The sequence below is a fragment of the Neopsephotus bourkii genome, unplaced genomic scaffold, assembly GCF_033783945.1.
Source record: "Neopsephotus bourkii isolate Nb327-2 ecotype Australia unplaced genomic scaffold, CSIRO-AGI_Nbou_v1 NB_908, whole genome shotgun sequence".
Lineage (NCBI taxonomy): Eukaryota > Metazoa > Chordata > Aves > Psittaciformes > Psittacidae > Neopsephotus > Neopsephotus bourkii.
The window spans coordinates 810,767-833,738 of record NW_026901402.1 but is presented as its reverse complement, the minus strand read 5'-3'; the positions used below and the strand labels follow the sequence as shown (position 1 = coordinate 833,738).

General features: G+C 41.3%; 1 protein-coding gene and 1 long non-coding RNA gene across 8 annotated transcripts in view; one reads left to right on the top strand and one right to left on the bottom strand.

Moving 5' to 3' along the window:
- The first annotated feature begins 12,250 nt into the window (after positions 1 to 12,250).
- Positions 12,251 to 15,062, top strand: LOC133214597 (uncharacterized). The gene is made up of 2 exons (XR_009726167.1): positions 12,251 to 13,743; positions 14,773 to 15,062. It is a non-coding gene; the product is annotated as an uncharacterized LOC133214597 (long non-coding RNA).
- A 926-nt stretch (positions 15,063 to 15,988) lies between these two features.
- The window catches only part of ERICH1 (glutamate rich 1), an 81,713-nt gene continuing 74,729 nt past the window's right edge, over positions 15,989 to 22,972 (bottom strand). Inside the window, exons 7-10 of one of the 7 annotated variants that reach the window (XR_009726163.1) lie at positions 21,710 to 21,846; positions 20,068 to 20,158; positions 19,056 to 19,169; positions 15,994 to 17,149 (exon numbers count right to left, since the gene is read on the bottom strand). The gene's annotated coding sequence lies outside the window, so the exon portion shown is untranslated. Of the gene's footprint in view, positions 17,150 to 18,151; positions 21,847 to 22,972 lie in introns of those variants that run through there. The other 6 variants (XR_009726161.1, XR_009726159.1, XR_009726158.1 and 3 more) reach the window with 6 other exon arrangements.

The window sequence follows — 22,972 nt, the reverse complement described above, 5'->3', positions numbered from 1 at the left end:
GTAGCAAGTTTTCCTGCAGCTTGGGTCTACGGGAAAAACAGGACAAGTTACACTATGATTCAACTGAGTGCAACACAAACATGGGTCTTTGAACCTACAAAAAGGCAGTGATTTAATGTAGCATGACTGCTTTCTGATGAAGAGTATTCGGCACACTTTGGAAGGCCCCCCACTTCCTCCTGTTTTATCACTTTGAAAAAGAAAGGATGCATTTCTGAGATAATTTTTCTTTCATTTGTAACTCACTGATTTCAGTAACTTTAATGGGGTTCCCTCTGGTTACATGGCTGAGAGGCAGAGCTGAATCAAGCATGGAGGCTTAGGCCAACCACGGACTTTCTTGTTCTGTGAAGTACAAAGATCTCTTCCTTCCTGCAGATTAGCTACTGACACACTGATGCTCCCTTGAATGTTAGTTACTAATTCAGGGCAGTAAGGCTAAAAGGGATCAGTAGCATCTTTTATTAGCTCTGCAGGTAGGACTAGACCAAGCAGACAAGTTTTAACACAGTCCCTTTGTCAAGTCCAACAAAGAAGCAGGAAATGCCAATCAAAGCAAAGATAAAAAAAATAACTATTTACTGATTATCTGAGTAACAATCAGAAAAGAAATTAAGTTACTGTTGCTTGCCTAGTATATGTGATACACTGGACTACCCAGAGATCAAATTATAATTCCTTTACATATTAGTTAAAACATATCATGTGTCTTTCTAGTTGCAGCATTTCTTATCTGAAACGATGACTAGACCTCAAATAGTTATTTTGTTTATGCTTTCCCTTGCAGTCCATGGGCAGAAGGCTTGGCACCACTGTGACAGATTCCAAGGAGCCTGATTGTCACTTCCAGATTCCAGGTTTTTTATATGATCTTAAATAATCAGAGCTCTGACCTTGATAAATGTGGCTGACACTGTGGCTACTTCAGCAGCAGAATAAAGAAATTCCAAATAAAATTACTATGTAAGGTGATATCAGAAGATATGCAGGGAGGCGTGAAAGAAATTCACTGCTAGGAGTGAAACACAGCATCCTTAGCTCAGCCTCTCAACTATCACCTCCCAGTCACTACATTCTATGATTTTGGATGCAGAGCGGTGAGATTTTCCAACAAAAGGATATACACTCCTTAAATATCAAAATCTGGAGTACAGCAAGGAAGATGCTGTACTTTGGTATGTATATTTTTTGGCTTTTTTATTCTCAGTTATTTATCACAGAATCGTAGAACAGACAGGGTTAGAAATAACCTTAAGATCATCTACTTCTACCCCCCCCCACCATGGGCAGGGGTAACTTCCACTGGACAGGGTTGCTCAGGGCTCCATCCAACCCAGCCTTGAACATCACCAGGGATGAAGCATTCACAACTTCCTTGGGCAACCCATTCCAGTGCCTCACCACCCTTACAGTAAGGAACTTCTTCCTTTTACATCCAATCTAAACCTCTCCCGTTTAAGTTCTAACCCGTTACCCCTTGTCCTATTGCTACAGTCCCTGACAAAGAGTCCCTTTCCGGCATTCTCCGTCCATCTGAAGGCCCCCTTCAGATACTGGAAGGCTGCTATGAGGTCATAGAGAACCTGAGCCTTCTCCAAATCCAGGATATGTGATTTAAAACATTTTCTATACATGCTTTTATTTTTTTTTTTTCATGTAATGATTGATGGTCTGGTCCCCCAGTGTTCCAGAGGTCAGTACTGACTGAGCTTTATCATAGCCATAGAAGCTGCTTGAAGTGTTTCATTGACAGCTCATTTGAGTCACTTGGGAACCCAGCATCCTTCCCATTAATATTTTCCTACTGCCCTGAACACACAAAGCCATTGCAAGAGAAAATGATGGAGAAGTTGTTTCTGTTCAGGCACTGCCGATATATAAACTCTTTTCAGGTGTTCTGCATTTGGTATTCCAGCACGATACCAATTATCAAGAATTATTGAATTCAAGAATATTAATTCATTTACTTTTCAGCAGAGGCTTAATTAAGACTTCTTTGAGTTGTTATGCAAGTTAACCCACCAGAAGCCCATGTTCCCTTGGGTTGGTCATGCAATAATTTGAAATCAAATCAGTCTGAGCAAGAGAAATACTGTTATTCCAAAGGTCTAATTAAAAGCAGAGAAAAAGACAGAATTTTCGTACCTGCAACAACCTCATATACCCAGGTGTCATTCTCCGGAGAGGAAAAAGCATGGTTTCCGAGTCTTTGTAGAATCTCAGTCCCTACAATATAAAACACACAAAATATTACTACATCTCAGGCATTCTTTTCAAGTTGACCTCTTAATGAAACGTAAGATTGAGTCTAATATGGTTCACTACGATGCTAAAGCACTCCAAGAAGCACAGGATGCAAACATCTTTTTCCTCACCTGATGCTCTTTTCCTTCGAGCCCTTTAGATGCTCAAGGTCCTAGGGATATATAAAGCCCAGCTCCTGTTGCATAACCTGTCACATGGGATCTGTCTGCACCGCCTAGGTGTTGGCAGAGCTGTAGCTGTCCTGCCTGGGGCCAGGTATGTCTCGCAATATTGAAAAACTCTCCAGGAATGCCTGAAGCTCATTAAGAGAGCAGGGTGACAGCTGACCTCCTTAAGAACAGAGGGGCCTAAGCCTGCTTTATAGATAGCACAGGACATAAAAATGGAGGTCATTATAGCATTCTGTGTCGTGGAGCCACAATGCAAATAGGATTGGATGGCTTTTATATAACTTAGAGCATATATTTATACCCATAGGATGATCCAATGGGGTAGGAAGCTTAATGTGGTCATGACCCGAGTTGAAAAGATGTGCTAATATAAGAGTTATTTGGAGGCACATTTGAAAATGAATTCTTTTTTGTCTGATAGGGTTCTCTTTTACTCAGCATATTGCCCCTTTTTCTATTGCTAAAGCTTTAACACTAAAAACACCTAATCTAGTACTTATTATTACTGTTATTACTCCTTTTTGTTAACTGTGATTTCTTTTCAGTGGTATAAGATGGCTTCAGTTCTGCTCCTGCGATCGTATAATACACAATGTGAGAAGAAGTGTTAAAATATCATCTAAAAAAAATTAGTATTTCCTCCGTTTAGGAGTCTCCATGAACAGACTGTGCTGAGAAAGCTCCTTTTCCCCTTTACCAATACATGCACCTCTGAATATGGATAGCAAGGCAGAATTTGGCTCCTGTTGCAGTCATAATTCTAAACATGCAGGGTAAAAATCTTCAGGTGGTAGTGCACCAACATGAGCCCACATCAGTTTTTATCACAAGTGCTCCACAGAACAGTGTTGATTTATATCCCTTTAGTCTCTGGCACAGCAGCCTAAAGCTCTCTGAGAAAAATTCATGCAATAAAAAGAGCAGAAACACAAAGTGTTTCTACCTGGAAAAATACTCTACATTAGGTTATTTCACAACAATACCGCTTATCAAGAATTCTCAGAACTTCACAATATATGCTTCATTAATGTTAGATAAAGGAATGCTGCTGCTTTCTTCAGAGGCTCTGAAGAGAGTGTGCTTGCATAGCACACACTGGGTAGATCTCTTTCACCTCTCACTGCACCACGTTTATACCATATGAACCCTGTCAACACCAGTGAAGCTCTATCACATTCACAAAAAGGGTCACTTGTGTTGAACTCGTCCTATAGCATCACCGTAAATGCTAAAAGCAAGAGACTGGGGACCTGCCAACCTGTTGGTTATTTGTTTAAATATGAACTTGCACAGTGATCCCAAGCCAAACCTTAAGCACTGCGTAACTTAGCTATAGGAACTACTGCATTAACAAGAAACAACATAAAACTGGGAGCTGACTGATGTTAATGGAAAGCATATCAGTAATTATGAGTCACTGTACCTGCCCAAATGAATTTGGGATGAAAATCTAGTCTATAAAAAGGCAAAGACTTTTTAACTCTTCTTGTTTCTCACTGTATGACCCACACTAATTTCCTGCACAACCGAGAGAATGCTTGGTCTTGCTGCCCAGAACAGGACAAGGCTAATGCTTTGGAGTCCTGTTAATTCTGGAAATACACAGCATGCTGAGTTTCCAGACTTGCCTGTGTTCATAGGAAAACACACATACTGCAGCATCAGAGTTTCAGAAGTGGCAAAAAATGTGTTACTAACAATTTCTGTCATTTTCTGTGTAACTTTTTCCATTCGAAGAACAGCAGTGAGATTCCTGTGGCACAGCATTCAGAAAGGGGGAGCTTTCCAACCAAGTTTCTTTGTGTGAAGAATAAAAGGGAAGGGAAAGAGTATGCCTTGAATGCCACAACTGTCTTTAAAAATGATTTCTTGGCCATGCTCAACACATCTGAATTGTAGAACGCTTTCTGTAATTGCAGGTGTTACCAAAATGTGTATTAATGTCACAGTATCACAGTATGCTAGAGATTGGAAGGGACCTCAAAAGATCATCTAGTCCAATCCCCCTGCCGGAGCAGGAACACCTAGATAAGGTTACACAGGAACGTGTCCAGGTGGGTTTTGAATGTGTCCAGAGAAGGAGACTCCACAACTTCCCTGGGCAGCCTGTTCCAGTGTTCTGTCACCAATGTCCTGGGGACTCTGAAAGAATAACCCTCCCAGGCTGCTCCAGGAGAACCTGGAACAAGCAAGGGGCTGCCTCTGTTCCTTTTGAAGTTCAAGCCCCTTGAGTCCTGAATGCCAGAATACACAGATGACCGTGCTCCTCCTGGCCAGGGGAGAAGCTAAAGGAGGAGGAAAAGCACTGGCAGCCAAGGGCTCTCTTGGCAAATATATGGGGATTCCGTGTGCAACGCAGATGGCTTACCTCATTCATCTACTAATGCCTTCATTGCTTGATGGAGGCACTGTTTTCTAATAGGCATCAAGCAGATGAGAATGCAAATGAAATGCTGACATCCTCCTCATCCCAGAATTAAAGGCGAGGGACACTTTGGACCCAGCTGTCAATATCCACCACCCTGTGTTCTTCATTAAGAGGAGAAATCAATAATGACATGAAGTTTCTCTGCAGTAATCCTGTGCCTTTAGGACCATCAGGGGCTGCTTCACCAAATGCAGCAGGAATCAACCAACAGGAACAACTCCTCTTCACACTGCCAGAAGCCCTCCTGGACTGGCACTCCCTGAGAAGCTTTTTGCGCTGCCTGTGTTGCCTGCAAACATGTCCCTGCCTCTATGGAGCACAGTACAGGGATACAAGTGTGTCAGCCATCACAGCTCAGTGGCATGCAGCAGGACAAGCATGGCAGCATGGGGCCCAGGCCTTTGACAGGTTTTGCAGCCCAGCGTGAGACCATGTTGCTGACCACCCCGAGACAGATGCCTATGATATTTAGGCGCAAACTACACTGTAATCATCCCAGGACTTGTTTTCTCTATGTGCCCCAGACTTTGTTAGCTTCTCTGAAAGAGTCAGCTACTTTTCCCATCATCGTGAGTTCACTTTCAGAACCTTAAATAATTTATCTTCTAAAATCAGGCTCAGCTTCTGGTTTTCCTTGCTGCCTGTGCTCCATACAATGATTCTTATTTTTCAGTTCATTTTCCCAGCTCCTTTCCAGCATATTTACTTTTATCCTGACAAAAGGGCAACTACATTATTTCCCTCTACAACAATATTTCAGTGGTCAGTGGGAAGAGGGGTGATGTGGGTTCCCAGGTGAACAGCCTTATCAGGGATGCCCTCCAGTACAGCAGGGTCAGCCCAGAATGTCCTTTGCAGAAAGTACACAAGTTGTACTGGGACCTGCTCAAGCTGCTGCTGGTGGTTCCTGCTTGTGATGCTGTTATTGCTGGCCAGGGGTGGTGTTTGCTGACCAAATGCTACACTCCAAGCATGTGTATTATTTGGGCTCCGAGCAATAGAGGCAGAAGCAGGAGAAAGGCAGGTAATTCTCCTACTGCTGCAGTTGATTCCTATGAGAACCCACTGTAGCCACATTACTGGCTTTGCTGGGGCAAGGCCATGAGAACAGCAGCACAAGAGCAAGAACATGAGACCAAGGAGGGGAAAATCCTGCCCCACGAGCAGCAGGATTGGCACCCGCAAGAGCCATGGGAAGGCAGGCTGCACACCTGCAACAGGAGGCTCATGGCAGCATGCAGGCTAAGGCACCAAAGGACATGTGGTGGCAAATGTGCATACTTACGGGCATCAGTTACTTGTGCCCACTATATGCTCAAGTGGCTGGAGCTGATGTCTCCCAACAGGTGCTGCTCCTACCTGATGGATAAAGATTGCAGGCAGGACACTGCAGGGCACTGCCTATGTGCAGTTGCATTTCTGAACAATAAAGTAGTTTAAAGCAAGACTCTCCACTGGCTTCAAGGGTCATTGAGCTTGATTTACTCTAGGCCTTCCACACTGATACAGGGGCAGCATACTAAAAGAGTATTTCCCAAAACCACAATTTTCGTTCTATACGTGGACAACAATAGCAAAATGTATTCTTCTGAAGTCATAATTTTGAAGATGATTCAGATATCTAACTAAAGTACTTTCCAAAGTTTACCATCCTTAAAGAGGTCAGGGTGGAGGAATATGGGCAGGATTCTGAACCCACCAATGGCTTCCACTGTGGCTTTTTGTGCAGGATAGGAATAAACACAAAGTGCTGCCCCTACAGGGAAATAAACAAACCAAACCATATAAAGAAAACAAGCCAGCACTTCCTCTGCATACAACTGTATAACTAATCCTGGGCTTTTGACTTTAACAGTTATTAGATCTGAGAGTACATCCTTGCACATCATTCCATGCATTACTTAAAAATTAAAGGTAACCTAAAAGGAATTTTGCCTAAAAAAATGGCAACTAAACCACCAGCCCTGTAGGTGTAACAGGATGGGCACAGCTCACAGAAGAAAGAAATGGTCCTGCCCCAAAGAGCCTACAGTCCATGGGGAGGCAGATGGATGCCACCAGATGGAGGAGCCCAGGAAACAAAGACGGTATACTGTTGACATGGGAGGTAATGTTCTCAGCTCACTCACAGTCAGATTGTCTCCAAATTGTTGTAGGCGGTGCACCAAAGCACAGTGTTAAGGAGGGATGTGAAGGTGATTAATGAATTTTAAGATGTTAAGGCAGGCAAGGAACAGGAACAATGTTAGTCATCTTGTTGCATTACACGGTAATATCTTTGCAGTGCACAAAAATAGGGGGATGTACTGGAATGTGGTGATGATGGAAGTAGGAAGTACTGTCAATAAAAGAAGACTGCAATACTGTGCAGATGAGCTGACACACAGACAGACAGTTGCAAATAGTTCAGTCCTCAAAGTCACCCAAGGTTACAGACAGGCAGCAGCAAGAGACTGTGGTGGTGAGGTTTATGGAGTTGCCATTGAAGTAGCTTAAACTACTCATTTATTTCCTGGTGAGAATTGACTCGTTCTCTTCCCACAGCTCCATGACCAAGCAGTTACTCCAGTATTTGCAGCCTGCCTACCCATAGCGCCTTGATGCCATTGAGGGATGAAATAATAGAAACCGACACAAATTTAACAGCAAAAGAATAGCAGAAAATCAGCTGTCTTTCTTGAGCAACAGCTTTATGCCTTGCTGCTTCTGGGGCAGGTTCAGAAATCAACCAGCACAACATGCTACCAAGAAGCTGGAACACCATGGGCCGTGCTTGTTGGGCCAAGAATTTTCTGGGTGCATATTGGTGTGAAGATTTCTCTATAACAATTGTTCTGGGAAGGATCACATCTGGCAGGCAGCAAACAGACTTTCAGTATAAGTGCAGAGTCACAGTTAACCCTGGAAAGAGCTGGCAGCAGAGTTCCCTTTTTCTCACAAGTGTAATGCAGTGTTTTGCAATGATCCCGGTATTCAGAGCACGTACCAACTTGCTTTAAGTAAGGTAGTGTACTGAAAGTACACACAGTGCAATCCTGACAGTTTGTGAAGAAGGTGGGTATCATCATTTAACATAAAAGCACTTTTCAGCAACCAACTAGGGAAGCCTATGAAAGCTACATTTATGGATATAGCTAGAAATGTAAGACTCACAAGACACATCATTACTCAACAGCACATCCACTCCTGTGTTTGTGTGTGCCAATTAGCTGCTACTAATCCAAGACCGTGTATTATTTGTTGCTTTACAGGAGTGGCATACAATGGCTGCTATTTTGCAAAGAAGCAAGACATTAGGCTCTTAGGCTCTTTCCTGTGAACAGCCTGTAATTTTGTTTCCATTTAGAAGAGGTGGAGCAAAGAGGCGTGAGCTTGTGAAAAAGAAAGGCATATCCTCTCACTCTGCTCCGCAAAGGACACTGAAATTGGTATCTGCATCAAGACACCCACCAGATATCAGCTCCCGTGCCAGGCTGAACACATGTTCATGGCTAGCCAGTCCTCAGTGGGTGCTTTTCACTGTCAGAGTTGATATGAACAACCTGTGATGAAAACTCTTCACGTTGTGTCCTTTGCTGCTTCTGTGGCTGATGAGACAAAAAGCCAGACTGTCAGACTCCATGTCCATGGGCATCCCTCACTCCCTCTGCAGAATGTGCCAGATCATGAGCGGCTCCATCACAATGTCCCATGTATCTTCTGCAGCCTGATACACAGTCTACAGCCATACTGACCCACGTAGGGTTGTAACCTCTCCACTGTTATGTACACACACAGCCGAAAGGCTACTGAATTTGAACCACTTGTTTGTAAAGAGCTGGACAGATCATTCCCAGAAGTTCTATATTGCTACTGGGGAATTTTATCAACAGTAAAACTGCACACGGGCAGGCGCATACGCAACTAACTATTGAGCAGGGTTCTTCTGCCTCCAACTCTATGTATGTCCCACATTGCAACCCTATTACCCACATGGCAAATCTCCACTGTGAACCACACAAAGGAGAGAGCTCAAGAAGCAGCCATCTGACATGTAACTGCAGGTATTTTGGTATGGCAGCTGAAGATAGGTAAGGCGACACCTGCAAATGGCTGTGAGGCTTGGCCATATTTTATGTGTGAGAAAGACCCTAACATAGAGTATCCTGCACTTTTCTGTAGCTAGGAACACTTCTGATTTGTTTCAAAGCACAGGCACAGTGTGAAACAATAGCTGCAGTAGGGATCTTTGGGGTACCGGGACTCTGGAATGGAAAAGGATTCATTCTAAGAAGATAATATAGACACATTCAAAGCATGACCAAAATTTTGGTTTAAATTCTAAAGCACCAATTTACAACAGAAGTACACAACTTTGGTCAATTGTTTTTCTGGTACATCTCTGTTCTTTTCAAATAAAACTTTCAGATAGTCAAAATGTGTGGGCTACTATATTCCATATGGCTTTATAAATTGTGAGTCATGAATCCTACAAAGGCACCTGATCCACCTTCTAAACAAACCTGTAGAATCTTCTTTTTGGAAAGGCTGGAACTTGTTCTACATGTGATCACAGTTAAAATTAATCTGGAGCTATTATCAAAATGTAGAGTTTTGTTGACATTTACCGCTCTTGCATAAGCAAATGCATAAGCAAAAACATCAAGAGATTCTGAAGTCTTCCTTAGCAATCTGCTAGGTAGGAAAGTTACTTATATTTAGTGGTAATTGATATTTAGATCTGCAACGTCAAAAATGGTTTCTAATTTAGACACTGTATATGTTTTGGCCCCTCCTTGCAGATATAAAGGCTTGAACATATATTACTGTATGCTGTGTGATGTCAATGCCACAGGCCAACTAAATAGTCCACCCAAAATTCTGATTCCACAGAAGTTCTATTAATTCTCTTGTAAGACTTCAAACTGCAATATAATAAATTACCGGCGGCTTCCAAGTATGATAGGAAATGCTTCAAAGCTTTAAATTAAATTACATAGCGTTAGTGGGAACTTGGTTAGTTGAGTTCCTGTTCTCATACACCTTCTGACATGTCCCCTTGTTTTGTTTCCTTGTAATTGCCCTTCACATTGCTGATTACACATGGCTCCCATCCCTTACTATCCATACTCCTATCTAAATGTCCTAATGCCTTAAAGAGACATCTATTATTTGTGGCATGGCATTGTGCAGCACAGTTGTGGCTATTTAACAAGATCAGTAATCTATTTTTAGGTGTAATCCTGAGTAAAGGTACATGACTTGTGTCATGAACTCTCTAGAGGAACACTGCAAGACTCTCATCACTGTAAGAAGAGGGTAAAACAAACGTGGGCAAGAAAATGTGAAAAATATTTTAATCAAAAGAGCAGCATTTCTATAATGTTTATTTTTTCAATAGGCAGTCTTCATTCTGATTAAGTGCTGTGGCTGTCTGACTGTGAGGCCAAGCAGAAATGATTAAAACAGAATTCAAATTACCTACAAGTGGAAAACAAAACAACAGGGACAAAGCAGTGTGCACTTGTACTTAAGCATGACGAACCGCACTTGGAGTTCTCTCTTAAGGGAGTGTATTTCTCAGGGCACAACACTGACAGCCCACTAGGACCAGATGGTATTCACCTAAGAGCTCTAAACCAACTGAAGGATAAAATAACACAACTGAGAGCCCTGGTGTGTAACCTCTCACAGGGAATTGCCTCAGTGTCAGGCAATGGGAAGGTGGTGAAATGGCTAAGTTTTACAAAGGATTCCAGGGGTGATCCGAGGAACTATAGATCAGTGAACCTGATGTCCTTGTTCAGCATATCAGTAGAACCACTGCAAAGAAAAGAATGAGCAGACATATGGAAAAATGTATAAGGAAGCACCCCATTAAGCTTCTGTAAAGGGAGGACATACTTTACATACTTGGCTGCTTTTTTTTTTTTGTGAGGAACTGGCAAATAAGCAGACAAGGTGTACCAAAGTATATTTTTAAAAGTCATTGGGGAAAAAAACCCCCACACTTAAAAAGAATTTTCATGGGCTAAGAAGATCCTCATTTGAATGAATAAGCAATTAAAAGGTATGAAAGAAAAAGTAGGAATGTGAAGTTTTCCCACTGAAAGGAAATCACTGAGACAATCCTATGGAACTTTGTGCCAGGATCTGTGCTACTCAGCAAAGTCCTAAATGACCTGGAAAAGGTGATGAATAATGGGGTAACAGAGACTGCTGATTCCACTACTTTTATCACAGGGACTAAAATTGAAAGCTGACGGTGCAGAGCTGCTGAAGAGCACTATGATCACCAACAACTTGTGGTGCACGCAATTACTTGAACTGATAAGGACCATTCAGGAATGAAGTAACAGGTCTACAAAGATGTCAGCTCAGTACCCAGTAAGGGGTCAAAAAAGCAACCGAATTACTTGGAAATTACTTGGACTAGAGAAAAAATCACAGCGAACTTCAAAAAAGGCATGGTGAACCTGCATTTTTAACAACATGGGCAGTTTTGGTCCTCCCATCTCTGAAAGGATGAAGCAGACTCAGAAAAGATACATGAAAAGGCAGAAAGGATATAAACAAAAGTAGGCAAAGTTCCTTCTTTATGAAGGAGCAAACAGGACTCTTCAAGTCGGATGTGTCCTTTTACTCTTCTTCCTTCCTTCCTTATCTCCTCTCTACATCTTCCTGTTGATCTACATTACTGTATTTTTACCCAGACCTGGAGATAAAAGGAAGGGTTTCAAGTATAAGCTTCTGGGTTTTTCTTTCCTCACTCAAAGAGTTAGAGAGAGGGCTTCCTTCAGTCCTCCTATGCTCCTTCTCCAGGACAGGAAATGCAGTTCACTGCCCCAGTATGTAAAGGAAAAAAAAAACCTCCATTGAGTTTTTTATCTTGTTCCTGCATCACAGCCTTGCCAACAGACTTTCACTATTAGACATTGATTTCTCCAGTTTGCATGCAGAGACAGCTTTCAGTACATGGCTTCTCTGTGAATTGGGAACCACTGGGACAGATTGTCCCACCTGGAAGTTACTTTCAGAGCTGATTGCAAACTCTTCCCATTTCACAGCATACTGCTTTTCCCAGATGGCAAAGGGGCACTACTAGATAAGCATGGTTTAGTGTTACCTCTCACTTATGGGGAGTTTGTGTCACCTTTATTTGGAAACCAGAGCACAGATATTACCATAGTGAGGGGTGCAAATGCCCTGGCTGCTTCATCACAAAATTTAGCTCTAACCAGCTTTTGACTGATAGAAAATTTACTTCAGCTTGAGGGCAACGTTCATGGATTCCCACTCATTTAAGGCAAAGACAGATACGCAGTTACTGAGAAACGCACTGCTTCAATCCCTAGCTCGTACCACTTCAAAGACTGGTGCACAGTTCACTTCAGGAGGAGCAGGGCTGAAAGCTGCCCTTTGTACAGGCTCTACACTTTCCACGAGGTGGGTACCAATGCCTTCCTATGAACTTCTACACAAAAGCCTTTCCCTGCTAGAGACAATTTGTTTTTTTACACTGGTCTATAGGAAGTGTCCAATTATACAGATTATGCAGAATTCTCCTTTGTTTGGTTCCCTACAGGCAGAAGCACTCATCTTGGTTAACTTAGTGTCACGTATTTTTGTGAGCGTTAGAAACTCTGTAGAAGGCTGAATGTAGCACTGTGGGAAAAACCTGACAGTCACTATAAAAATGCAAAGCACAACCAAGGGAGGGTGCTTTAATTTCAGATAGTCAGCCGTAAAATTGCTTAGCAAAGATAGTTGGAAATTTGTTTGTGTTTCTTCCCAATTGCATGCAGAGGTGAATGGCTGTGTACTGATAAAGCCATCTGTCTTCTGGGTGCCTGGAGGAAGCCTCTGCACCAAAGCAATATTGCCAATTTTACAGTTAATATCCTGGTGCACAATACTCTTGAGCTGAGAGTTGGACCACAGTCATTTCCGCCGCCTTAGGGCATACCACAGAACAGCATGCTCAGTTGTAATGAGTCTTGCTCACAAGCACAGGCTGCCAGATTGGGAAGGGGGATGAATATCCCTGCAGGGCATGACGGCAACGTAAGCACACCATTCTATGCACTGAGATAATATCCTGGTCCACGGACTCAGATTTGAACCCAGAGAAGAGAAGGAATAGCATCTGTAGGTAGAATGCTTTATTTAGACAGATTTTTCAGATGACTTACTTATCCTGGTGTGTTGCTTTTGGCTGGGGTAGAGTTAGTTTTCTTTATTGTAGCTGTTATGGGGATGTGGTTTGGATTTGTACTGGAAACAGTGTTAGTAACACAGGGATGTTTTCATTATTGCTGAGCAGTTTACACACAGTCAAGGCCTTTTCTGCTCTCACCCCACAAGTGAGTAGGCTGGAGGTGCACAAGGAGTTGGGAGGGGACACAGCCGGGACAGCTGACCCCAACTAAGCCAAGGGTTATTCCAGACCATGTGGCATCATGTTCAGCAATAAAATCTGGGGGAAGAAGAAAGAAGGGAAATCGTTTGGAGTTACAGCATTTGTCTTCCCAAGTAACTTGTCATGCATGAAGGAGCTCTGCTTTCCTGGAGATGGCTGAACAGCTGCCTGCTGACAGGAAGCAGTGAATGAATTCCTTATTTTGCTTTGCTTGTGTGGGCAGCTTTTGCTTTACCCATTAAGCTGTATTTAGCTCAACCCAAAAGTCAGCTTAGGGGCTCAAGTGGCAAAGTTTGGTCTAGTGTGAGTTTCTAACCAACAGTTTACATTTTCTGTAGTATTACAGGGCTCTTTTCAGACTTCTCTGGTTGACTTCAAACAAAATACCATGCAAAAGACTATTGTATTAAGCATCTATGATTTCTGGGTACTGGTAGTTCCTATGATTTCGATCAGCCTTGGACAACTGGAGCTGCATCAAGGTTAATAGAGAGGACCCTCAGTTATTATTTGAAAGACTAATTATCCTCTTAAAGATACTTGCTCAATGCTATCTCACCTTTGTGACTTTCACCTCCCAAATTTCCCACCACTCTCATTTGAAAGTGCAGCCCTCAAGTTATCCACAATAATGCTGTTAAGCACAGAGCAGAATGGGTCTGTGCATCACCACTGCAATCCCTTCTTCCCTCCTGTTCACATCACCTTGGTAAGTCACTGTTGCCAGTTGCTTCCCAGGATCTGCAGATGTTCAGGTTTTCATCCTATGGTACCTGCAAGGTAGTTTGAGACTGCTTTTCTCTCTGTGAAAAAAGGTGGAGCCTTGCAAATGATAAAGAAAGGAGACAGGCATGGGGCTTCAAAAAACCCACAATATTCAGCTATGCCTTTGTGTCTCAGGTACCCTGACTAGGACAGGTGAAATGTTTCTGGCTTGATACTGAACTTTGATTTTTTTTCTTCTGCATAAGGGAATTGGACTGGGGGAAAGGATGCTGCCAAGGTATTTTGATAGAAATGATGCTTTTTTCCTTAAGGCTTCCAGTGTAGCGGAGAGTTAAGGGACCTTTCAGAATTCTGCAAAGTGCATTATGTGGTAGCACAGAGGCAGAATCTGGGAGCTGGAGGCTTTATGCTCTTTGCATGTGAAAGCTTTATACAACCACAGGTCAGATTCTGGCTAGAGCAATTAGACTTTCCTCAAAGCAAGAAGCAGAACAGCATTCTCCAACTCTATTTACACTGAGAAAACAAACTAATGTATTGTCCTGAATATCTCCTATCCTTGTCTCTTTTTCTTTTGCAATTACTAGTACAAATCAGTTCAGTTTTATCTTCCGCCTTTGAACTGTGGGCTCCTGCAGCTGGTGCAGGAGTGGTACTTCCAGTTGCAAGTTGTTTTAAAATCCTTTTTCTTTCATGTTTAGTTCCTGTACTAACTGGCCCTGCTGTGACTTTGCTGGTTACTGTGCTTCTATGTTGTTATTGCTCCACTGTTTTCCACTGTGTAGCTTTGGGGCCAGTCTGTGACACAGCCATGGCTAAAGGGAACAGCGAGTGTGATGAACCAGTGCAATGAACTGGGAATCCCACTGGTGGTTCTGTCTCATGTAAGGATCCTCCTGAGAACCTGTTCCTGTCTCCCTCTGGACTGTGACAGCTCTGGGCAGAAAGTAACTGGGACTTGTTGTTGCCATTTCTAGCTCCAACAGAAAATGCTATCACTGCGTGCATGATACCGACTGCAAGCTGGCACTCCATTAGCAGCAGAAATTGGGAGATTAAACTGAAATTTGCTTAATATTGCTGTCGAATCCTTTCTCTGGTTTCCAGCAATAGCTCAGGGTTTAGACAGTTACATCTGATATTGAGAGTGAACATGCCTGTGCTTTGGCCTGGAAATCTGCAGAGAGAATTGCTTCTGTAAAAACCTGAAAATTTACATATCCCACTGTAAAACTGTGAATGCAACTTCCCAAGCAAACTTCTAAGTCTCTAACCTGTTCTTTTTTTCATCAGTAGTCAATGAACTCATTGCAATGGTCTTCCATTAATGGCTGGAACACAACACAACAGAAAAGGACATGCTAAGCACCTTAGTTGCTAAGGCTATGGATCACAGCTTGCAGGAAAAGAAAGAAGTAAGAACTTCCTTTGATGTTTAAAATAGGGAATCTTTCACAACAATTATTTTAAGTAATGCCAATCATTCCCTGCATGCAACAAATTGAAAACACACAAGACAAATCTGAGAGGTTGTTTACTTTGAATACTTTTCAATTATTCTGTTTCCCCTTACACACTCCAAAATACGTTTTTTGTACAGTGTATTTAGTTTGGACTCTTATCCATACCTAAAAAATTTAAAGCTTGTTCTTGTAGAAAACTGAAGAAATACTTGCTGACAACAGGAGACAACCATCACACTTTGTGCTATTTAGATTTGTGTGATGTCACCTAGTGCTACAACCTTCTGATCAAAACAAAACCAGCATATAAAACAATGAAGTACCTGTTAAATACACTAGTAATCCACTAGATTATCTCAATTTTCTGTTTGCAAAAAGGAAGTATAAATAGGGAATCATGACTGAATGATGCTATTTCTCTTTGGATCCCATAAAGATTAGTACTAGTACTTGACTTCATTGAGCATTTTTAGTAATGATTTGTAAGTAAACATAGAATCGTTGCTGGTAAAATGTGCAGATGACACCAAGATTAGCAGATGACAGTCAATACTAATGAAAGCAGTACAGGCACACAAAACAATCCACCATTTACTAATCTAGACACAGGCAAAGAAAATTAACATTAATATGGTCAAACACAAAGTGACATTAAAGAACAAGAAGTATGGAACCAGGGAATAAATCCTAGAAAGCAAAAAGTTTCAAGAGTACTTGTCTAATGTGACAAATAATTCAAAATGGACTCCCTATAGAAACCTATGGCATAAAGTGGATCCACAAACAGTGGCGTAGAAAGTATGAAAGCTGACACTGCTGAGATTTTAAATGAAGTTCTGTGGGTAGCTCCAGCACACTTACCTCTACGTGGTGTGGAAAATTATGACAGAATGTACAAGAGAGCCACAACATCAATTTGGAAGCTGTAGAAGATGCCTTGAATAAAAAAACTGTAAAGGTTTAGGGTAGCAAAAAGGAGGTTACATTATAGCTGGTCAAGGGCCTAGAGCACAAGTCTTATGAGGAACAGCTGCCGGAACTGGTGGTGCTCAGTCTGGACAAGAGAAGGCTCATGGGCGATCCTATTGATCTCTTCAACTACCTGAAAGGAGGATGGAAAGAGGAGGTGGCTGGTCTCTTTTGCCAATTAACAAGTGACAGGACAAGAGGTAACAGTCTCAAGCTGTGCCAGGGAAGGTTTATATTGGGTATTAGGAAAAATTTCTTCACTGAAAGGGTAGTCAGGCATTAGAACAGGCTACCCAGTGAAGTGGTAGAATCACCATCCCTGGAAGTGTTTGAAAATCAGGTAGGTCAGGCCCTTAGTGACATGGTTTAGTGGTGGAGTTGCCAGTTCTGGGGTAATGGTTGGACTTGACCTTAAAGGTCTTCTCCAACCTAGCTGGTTCTGTTCTATGACTGACTGCAGCATTCACAAAACGGACAGGAAATAGTGGATGAAAAAAAGCACACCAAGAACTAATGACTGAAAGTTAAATCTAGACAAATTCAAATTTAAAACAAGGCATGTATTTCTAACCATGAGAGTGACTGAGTACTGGAATAGATGATCAGGGAAGGGGGCTAAGTCTTCCTTTCTTGATGTCTTTAAATTATGCTTGCCTGTCTCTGCAGAAGACTTGCTTTAGCAAAACCCACAAACTGTGCTTTTGTCAGACTGAAGTTACTGGTCTTCACCCTGAAGTAAAAGGAAAATTTATGACCAGGGACCTACATGGGGTCAGAGAAGATAATCTCATGTCCTTTTTAGTCTTATCCTCTATGAATCTATCAATTTACTGAGGGAGTACAGAGGAAAAAAAATCTTCTGAGTGATTTTTTGCCGTCCGAATAACGATGTGATCCATAGCAGATGGTAAATCATCCAGTAATAAATATATGTCAAAAACTATCAAGCATATAGCTATATTCTTGCAATGCCTTCTAATTTAGAAATTTAGAATTATTTAATATTTTACACATTAATTTTATACTGAGTAATTGAATTAATGTGAAAGGGTTAAGCAGAGAGGCTAATGAAACACTGTGCCACGTACTTAGCTTAATGTGGTTGGAAAAATCAATGCACTTTGGTCTGTCAGTTAGCAATCACAGGTTTAATTGAATAACATGTCAAGTATTTTAAACTGTTTACCAATGTAAATAGAATCCAGCACTATAGTAATGGTAATAAGCTAAGACACCTTCTCTGAATTCCAATCAGATTTGAACAGGACCTTCATTTTAAGCTCCAACACACCAGACAGAGATCTAACAGTTATCATTATGGCTAGAGAGTTTGGTGATTACCCTTGTGGTTCTGAAAAAAAACTATTTGCTATTGATTTACTCTCTAGAACACAGGTAATGGGTAATCAGTTTGATACTCCTAGCAATGGTTACTCCTCTGTGCATTTACATTCACTTCCACTTCATTATTGTGACTTGGAGGAGTAATAAATCACACAGCAATCTTTTACTAAGCCTTTCTGTGAGATGCTGGAGGCCACTTTGTGCATGATTGCATGAAGGGAACAGAGTGGGAGAAGCACCTCCTCAGACTGTTGTGTGAGTTCCAAGCATATCTGTACAACAGCTCCTTACTCTTCTCCTTCTCCCTTTTACCAGTCCCAGGCAATGGCTTCCCAACAGCAAATACGAAAGCGGCTAGGAGAGCAGGGTCATATCCCTGTCAAAGTTGCTTGCCACTGCCAGACCAGCATCAGGAGCAGGTGATGTTTTGGTCATGCAACACATACTTTCCTGTCCCTTTCTCGGATGCAGTAAATGATTTTTCTTTTTTTTACAAGATCCAGATGCCTGCAATGCAGATGTTTCTCACTTACCTGTTTATGCTCCCATAACAGTCAAAGATGCAAGTTCTTCTATATATACTATTGTTCTTACTCTAAAACAGATGTCTAGAAGCAATCAGTTATGTCGGGCTCTACAAGTATCTGTTTCATCCAAGTGACTATAAAGTTCTTTAGGCAGCTCAGATGGAGAAATCTACACTGTAGACATCTGAAGTTAGGAGAAATTAATCCCACCCTGCATGTTTCCAAGCTCTCCTTAGGAAGCTGCAGAAGAACACTGCCTCCGCCAAAGCATCTACTATGGAGAACCAGGTCCGTGTTTTACCAGACTGGTCATGTATGCAATGTAAAATTATTATGCCATTTTCAACTAATCAGCAGCTTTGCGTACATATTCTATCATATTTTGATTGTAGTTAAGTCTATTACACTCCCATAGTGCACTGGCACCTCAGATATAATAGAAATTCGTTGTGTTGGGTAATGTGCAGCAGGCCAAACCCTGCATCAGATTGCTACTAGTTTAAAGAAGGAGAAAACAGGTGAGAAAGTAGGCAGATTGATGTAGGAGTACCCAGATACAATAAGGCACCATTAGTCAGCAGAGTAGGCAGTTGTCTTAGCACACTACTGACCTAGCTGTTGCCAAGCTTTTGGGCAGCATTGTGGTAAAGGAGAATTTTAAAAAGGAAAGGAAAACAGTAGCAAGACTGCTCTGCAGATTGCTGTGGGAAAAAACAGAAACGTGTTAATCTGAAAATGTGGCAAATGGGTGATGGAAGCTAGTACCACAGGCTGAGAGGATGGAGGAATCACCTGTGCACTGACTGAGGGACTGAGAAGACTGGCCAAGACCTTGAAAGTAAAGAAAAGCAGTCTGTAGTTGATGCAACCTATAGCAACCTAGAGTTGATGCAAAATAAGCTTTTGAACCACAGATCCATTCCTTCTCTATTTTTGTGTAGTCCTCTTCAATCTAAAATAACTTTTTTTTAATTTATTTATTCTGTATTCTAAACCAGGATGTAGCATTGCAGTAGCAATGTAGAACAGAGCTACGGCTTGCTTATAAATTTTGCAAATGTATACAGCTCATTAAAATGACTACAAACTAGTAATTCTACAAAGTTAAGCACGCACTTGAAGAATGACCTTGACTGACTCTGGTGCATATACATTGTTTTCAAATGACCAGAGAATATATAGTTTTTTCCTAGATCGTTAAGAGATAGGAAAGATATGCAGCATTTGTAATTTTCTGCTTTTTCTTTATATTTTATACTTTATATATGTAGTGTTTTCCCCCCACGGTTTAGTTCAGCATATATCTAGGAGTGTAAAAATACAAATGTTTTCATCTAAGAAAAACATGTATTGAAATTGCTAAATACTGAGACTTTATAATTAGCCTATTCAACAAAATTTACTTAGATGCAATGCAGAGGATAAAGTAGTTACCAGTGAAGCTAAATTAACTGCACAAACATGTGCAACGCAGCTCTCCATAGGTGCAATCTACGGATGAAGCAATTAATCACAAAATCTACCTAGCCATAACCTCAGGTTGGCCTAAATATTCAATAGAATGCATTTTTCCAGTGTTACATTTTGCTAGGTTTTTTTCATTACCACTTTTTGTTATTACACTTAGCCTGTAGCATACTGTACCAGCATAACACACATCACTTTCCACTCTATGTCTGCGGACTGCTTTTATGATATAGCAGATGGTACCGGGTGAAATATGTTTTCTTTGATCAAAGACAGCTTAACCATTTCCTGCCTTCATGCTGCCACTCACCAGTTTTTTACTTCCTTGTCTTTTAAGTCTTTTTTTTTTTTTCCCAGATGCCATTTTAGAGTTTCAGCCTACTGAACAGCAGCCCCCTGCACTGGCGCAGGGGAGAAAAACCAGCTGTCATGGGAAGCACATTAAGGAATTTATAACTCTACATGATTGTAAAATACTATATGAAATATTGCACCACTTACAAAGAAGTAAAAATCTTTAACATTAGGGACTGATTCCCACATTACATATCCACAAAAGAGAAGAAGTAAGGTATTTCTCACAGTGTACCTACTTACAGAGATGGCTTTGAACTCATATCCTTACATACAAGCATTTCATGACTACAGATGCCCAAAACAACTTCAGCATCTGCGGTTGTCTTTGTGTATGCAGCCCAGGTAAAGGAACTATCATCTCCTCAGAGCCTGATTTCTTTCCCACTGTGCCGCTATTCCTTCCTTACTGTGTAATGCTTAATTATGCAAATCAGAAAGTGCACTCTTGAAGCCACATGCAGGCTTCTTTCTAGCTGATCCTTACATTGTTCCTACTGTTAGAGTCCACCTATGTTTTAAAGCCAGGATTTTAAAATTCTGTCTTCCCAGAAGTTTGAAATATGCTGGTAATAGCATGTACATGATGCAGTTCAGTCTGAAGTTCTCTGATGCAAAGTCCACTAAAAACCCCTCTTCCATGCCTCAGAAAACCCACATGACACTGCACATTCATGACTGGATAATGCGGAAGAAGCAAAACTGTAAGGCTATCTCCTTTGCCATTTAGAAGTTCAGCATGAAAATCCAAAGTTATAAATGTTTAATTGCTATGCTGAAGAAGCCATGTATAGTGAAATGGAAAACACACTGTGTTGACTGGTGGATATTAATTTAAATTTTTCAGTTTTCATATCCCAGCCTTTATGGTTATATCACTTCTCAAATAAACCATAAAAAGTGCAGGGAGATTCAGCACCATTTCTTTGAGAGAGGAAGCACAGAAAAGTGGCCTGGTATTAAGACTCTGGTGTTTGAAATCTTTTTGACTGCAAATAGGATGTTAAACACCAAACCAAACAAACCTTCCCCCTTGCCATTTTTAGTACGCTGCCTAATTGGTATTATTATAGGACTAGTAATGTCCATTTCTTTTGCTTTTAAACTACATCTTTCTGCTGTGTTCTTTTGTGTCTTGCCTAAGTGTCCTTATATGCACACTGCAGTTCAGCACACCACTGTTTGGTACATTTGTTTCAGAAACAAATGCACTCTTATGCAACTGCATTTATCCACAGTGACAATCTACAATTTATCTGCTTGAATTTGGTCCAATTTTCCAAACTCCCCGACATCTCAGATTTTACTTTATCCTCTGCTCTTTATAATCCCTCTTAGTGTAATAGTGGCAGGTTTGATAAGTGTAAGATTCAGCTTCTATCACAGGTCATTTACAAAGACATCAGATATCATTGACTCTAGTTACGCTCTGAAACTGTTCTCAGGCTTGTTTTGTTATGACCAGCTGATTTCTACACACAGAATATAAGGCTCTTACAGTGGTTTTAGTGAACGAAAAGAAGAGAGTCTGAAAGCAATCTTTTCCCCATTATTAGCCAATTCAAGCAAAGTATATTGACGTGAGAAATTTTACTTACAGATTGAGATTAGACTACTGATAGTACAAAATATCTCCATGTGTCAAGGACACCCAAATCTGCTCTTCTGTATACAGCTATGTGAAATTCAGAATAATTTTAAAATTCACTTCAATATTATAAGAAATGTCCAAGCACTGAAACAGAATCATAAATATGAGAAATTAAGGCAGTAAACAAAGCTGTGAGACAAGTGCATGAGTACTTGTGAGGTGAGTGTGTGAACGTGTGATAGTGTGTGTTAGGCTGGATTAGCTGCTGAGAAGGAAATGTGTAGGGCAGGTAAGAAAGAGGATCCAGGATTCAGGCAGGGATATGAGAAAGGTTGGTGGCCTGTGCTGGTATTTAAGGGATCTGTGAATGGTGGTATGCTTGTGATCCCAGGGAGTGAAGGGCATAAGTGTTTTCACTCATGATCTTCAATTTCAGTCGGCCAGAGAAGACCACTACTTGTGTTTTATACAAGTCCTATCAGGGTTACTCTTGGGTGGTGTTAAAGGTGGTGCCCTGCCTGTGGCAGCCTGTCTAGTCATGTGAGTGTCATGTATGTGTGTCCTTGCTCATGTGGTAAGCATCACTATAGGCTGAACCTGGAAACATGAAAGCCATAGTTTCTTCCACTGGTGTGGGATGGAGAGACATGCTGGTGTCCAGGTGCACCAGCCTGGGATTCACAGGACACGGAGGAAGAATCCCTAGGCCTGCGGTCCTCATTATAGCATTCCTCAGCAATCACTCGAGTATCAGGAAATGCAGGTACTATAGTTGTCTGTACGGTTCCAGTTTGACCTGACTTGTATTTGTGTTTCAAAATACTGCGTTTAATTACATCTTCTCATTTATTTTTTCATATCCAATGTATATGACAGATGCTGCTTACCTATATCCTGTTTGTGCAGTTCCTAGGCCTTATTTACTGCAGGACGTTCAAACTTTAATCTCAGGATGAAATTATTAACTTCCTGTGTGATCTGTCAATAGAATATCTAAGTGCTTAACATTCAAGTGGTGTTTTCTTCTTTCTCCAGATGTGGGACTGACATACACAGCACCTCAGTGAAATGTCACAGCTACAGTTAAGTGCCTATGTGTTAGCAAGTCAGGAGCATTAAAACTGGGAACACACCATTAGTTTCCCCTCTGCAAAGTCTGTTTTAAATATTTTTCCTAGCAGATACAAACCTAACTCAAGTTCTCCAGAGTTGCACACAGCTGCCTTAGCCATGCCTAAGACCACTTTTTCTGTACCTGCAACCCTTTAGC